Consider the following 4648-nt stretch of genomic DNA (forward strand, 5'->3'; position numbering starts at 1 on the left):
TATCTTAAAATATAAAATTCTTTTTGCTAAACCGTTATTTTTCTATAAAAATAGACTCAATAATATTTAATTTCATATATCATTCACCCTATAATTCATTTTATACTATCTTAGGTGATTTTTCAAAGTTACATCGCTGTTGCTGTCTGAATTCTGTTTCTTTGCAAAATTTACCCTTTCTTGATTTTCATACTTAACCATTTTAAAAGCCAAACATTATCACATATTCACACATCTTTCTTTAGCAATATCATAAATACAACATTCAAAATGACTAATCCCTATACATCACTTAGGTATATACATTACCTAGGTATGTACATTACTTAGGTACATGCCACATTATCAACAGAAAGGTACATCACTAAAATGTCTCTGAGGTCGGGATTACTTTGGATGCTGGATCGAACACTGGTTTTCTACAATCCTGCGCACGGAAACAACCGTACGCTGAGTATGGGTATACTCAGTGGTATTACCATAATTCAATTATTAACATTAATTGATAAATTATATACATTTAATTTATGTCTACAATTATTCACTAATTGTCTCATACTTTAAATCAACTCGATCATTAATAACAATAAGCAATATTTCAGTCATATATTTAATGGTATTCATACCTTATTTCACTATCTAAATTTTATTGGATTTTTCACATCTCATTCCAATAATTCATTTCAGTTCATATGAAATTCATTCAATTTATCACTATATTTAGTATCAATTCTATTGCAATTTGTACTCACTAATATCATATAACAAAATTTACTCTTTATCACATCATGAACTTTGGGCTCATATCTTTAAATCTCTTATTTCGATTTCCAATTCACACATCAATTCACAATTTCACTTTTTCGTTTCTTCCCATAGCTCAATCAATCACATTTATTCAATTTTCTCATTTCAATTATTTACCCCTATTAACAAGACTCGGACCTTGGCGGATACACGGATCCAACCAAACACACCAGAATGGCACCCAGTGCCTCATCGGATAGTTCGAAGCAATAGTTGACACCCAGTGTCTCATCGGCCAAGCCGAAGTAAGTTGGTACCCAGTACCTCATCGAATCTATCCGAAGTAATAGTATGACACCCAGTGTCTCATCGACTCAAGGTCGAAGTATCCCTGAACTCTTCCAATCCTATGGCATGCCAACTATATCCGACTCAGCCCGACTAGTTAATAGGGTTTCCGAATCACATTTCAATTCAATCACTTTCTCATACTTTCAATTCAAATCATTCCCATTTAATCACCATTTGTTTCAATACATTTTTCTATTTCAAATTCACTTTCGATTTAATCGCAATTCAACTCAGATTCACTTCCCACTTTCAAATCAATATACAATTCAATACCAATACATATTTCAGATATTCACATATAATCATACTTCGATTCAATTCAAACCACTTTTCAATCAATACACAATTCACATATTCACATATCTCAATTTAATATCTCATTTATTCAATTCATATTTTAATTCATTCAATTAAATATCGATATTCTCCTTATTTTTATTTACTAACATATTATTCAAAATTCAATAATTACTGTCAATAAATTCAATATCAATACGTATATATATATTATTCAATTCAATTATGAAACTCACCTCAATTTGCTTATCGTGTATATTAATTTAATTTTAAGAATTAATAATTAAATTCGAATTATGGTAATACTAACCGTAATTTCTCTCGAGTCACTCCTTGTCCACTTTCTCCTTTCCTTTCTCGGACAATGACTCGTACACGACATTAGCTACGTAATTAAACAATTAAAAATCATTAATACACAATTTCATTAAAATATTTTCTTTTACACCTAAACTTTACCCAAATTCTAATTTAATCCCTTACCAATACTAATTTTATTTTTCCCAATCTAACTCTATATTCTCTCTTAATTCTTACTATAAAGTCAATTTAATTCCTCAATTTCACCATAAATCCCTAATTTCGGGATTCTTTCAATTTAATCCCTATCGATTCAAAACTTATATTTTATTTTACAATTACATTCTTTACTAACTTCTAACTTGAAATTAAATCAATTTAACCCCTAACTAAACCTATATATTTTTCTTTCTCAATTCATACCCTTATTCTACCCAATTTCTTGCTAAACTCATATTTAACTATTTAATTTTTATCATGTTTTCATAATTCCGAATTTATTTCAAATTAATCCCTAAAATTCAAAACTTATAGTTTAGTTTACAATTCAATCCTTTATTCAATTCCAATCAAAATTTCTATCAAATACATCCCTAATTTAACAATTTATTCAACATGAACCATGCTTAATAATCTACTAACTTCCAAAATTTCAACTTAAATCAAGTAGTATTTTGTTCTAGGATTTCAAAAAAAAATATCAAAATTAAGAGAAAAGGGGATTAAATTGACTTACCAAATTACTTTGAACCTTAAAACCTCAAATTTCCCTTTTTTCTTTTCTTTTCTTTCCTTCCTTCCTTCCTTCTCTGTTTCGTTTTGCTCTCTGTTTCTTTCTTTTTCCCTTCTCTGTTTTGTTTTGCTCTCTGTTTCTTTTCTTTCTTTCTTTGTCATATATATATAATAATAATATAATATAATATAATATAATATATTAATAATAATATAATATAAAAACATAATTATTACTTACGCATGTATAATATAATATATATATTTTAAATTAAAAATATCTTAGATTTTTCTTTTGTTATGCCGCCTCAACTTTAGAAAAAGGCATAATTACTTATTTGGTCCTTTTAACTTTTCTTTAATCTATAATTAAACTTTTATCCCTATTGCAATTTAATCCTTTTTCATAATTAACTATCGAAACATTAAAATTTCTTAACGAAACTTTAATATTATCCTATTGACACTTCGTAAATATTTATAAAAATATTTACGGCTCAGTTTATAATATCGAGGTCTCGATACCTCGTTTTCGACCCAATTTACCTAATAATTTCTTTTAAATCACAAAATTCACTAATTCAAAAATATTTCTAACTTTTTCATCGAATTTAGTGATCTCAAATCACTATTCTGACACTACTGAAAATTGGGCTGTTACAACTCTTCCCCCCTTAAAAAATTTCGTCCTCGAAATTTCTCACCTGATACAAGCTATTAAGTCAAATCTTTCTTCACCCCTTTCAATCGAAGTCCATAAAATTAATCATAACTCATATCACTTCCGAACTCATATCAAAACTCATTTTAGAAATTGATACTATGCCTGAACTTAACTGAGCAGCTCTGATGTTCTCTTGCCATCACTTTTTCACTAGTAGTATGACTACCAAGAAATTTCCAGTAATTGTCTGTCGAAACATAACTGAGAAACCCGAATTATCTTATTTAATACCTTTGAACGAAGATCTTGGAAACCCATCCAGCGATAAGAAAACAGATAATTTAAACCCATTGTGGAGACCCAAGATGTACTGATTCCATCACTGATTATAACTCAATTAACTTTTCAATGAATAACCCACTCTCATTAAAACAACTGAGTCGATTTTATCTATCAGATAATAACATTTCAGAAAAATCCATTCTTCTTGTTGTCAAAACAATCCAGATATACCATATATCATAATCCTCTCGGAACACCAATCGAAAATTTCCACAAATAGCATTTAACTCAAACGAATTTTGACATTCCATTATTGACTTGTTGACATAATTTCAGAATTACCTGAGAAGTGAAAACCAAAATACAAGTTTGAGCTCAATCTTCCTCCATCTACACTTTTGCCGATGTCAACCCTTTCACGAAAACTAGAAATGAATTATATATATAATAAAACTATTTCAATCATTAACATCGAAGCTTTGAACTATACCGAAGCCACAACCATCAAATAGATTAAAAACTATAGAGCTATAATAGGACCGACGTTCCAACTATATAGATAGAACAATACCTCAACATCAATAGTGCACTCCAAAATAGATGAAGAAAACCGAAGTAGTCCCAATAACAACCAGTGCAGTAATACAACTTCTAAAATCTGAGATCCATATCACCGAGTTCCCATGATCAAACCAAGATTTATAACAGTAATAAATATAATTACCTCCGGCCAATGAATATCTTGTACGGATAAACCATGGTTAATAGATAAGATTAGACCATAAGAATAATAAGAAAACCGAGATAATAAAATCCAAGATGTGAAACTATACTGAATTTCCGAGAGAAAATCCAAAAGAATATCCCAGAGAAAGTCCAAAAGAATATCCCAGAGAAAATCCACAAGAAGAATATCACTTGTACGCACTAGAAATAGTTGTGTTAAAGACAATATAAATTCCATATATATATAATTCGGAGCTTCAACCAGTAGAAATAGAAAATCGTTTCATATGAGTCTTATCATCAAATCTTCTATCGAACATAATAGATTAGAAAACCAAAGAAAGATAGAGGAATCCCGGTCATGAATCAACCAGACTAATAATAATTTCGTCTAACAATACGATTAGCCAACCTTGCTATATGATAAGAATCATATCTGAAAATAAATAATTGCATATACCTCTGAGGATAAAAGAGCATATAGAATACCCATATAGAATACCCAGAAGAGATCATTGTAAAATACTCGACTATAACAACTGCATTCAG

The 4648-nt window shown here is 29.3% G+C and overlaps 1 long non-coding RNA gene across 1 annotated transcript; it reads right to left on the minus strand.

The window, feature by feature from the left end:
• Positions 1-234: 234 nt before the first annotated feature.
• LOC107938899 (uncharacterized) lies at positions 235-2472 on the minus strand. The gene is made up of 3 exons (XR_005906054.1): positions 2432-2472; positions 1706-1780; positions 235-427 (listed from the first exon to the last, which is right to left on the minus strand). It is a non-coding gene; the product is annotated as an uncharacterized lncRNA (long non-coding RNA).
• Between the last annotated feature and the right edge of the window lie 2176 nt (positions 2473-4648).

Source organism: Gossypium hirsutum, chromosome A12 (assembly GCF_007990345.1).
Source record: "Gossypium hirsutum isolate 1008001.06 chromosome A12, Gossypium_hirsutum_v2.1, whole genome shotgun sequence".
Lineage (NCBI taxonomy): Eukaryota > Viridiplantae > Streptophyta > Magnoliopsida > Malvales > Malvaceae > Gossypium > Gossypium hirsutum.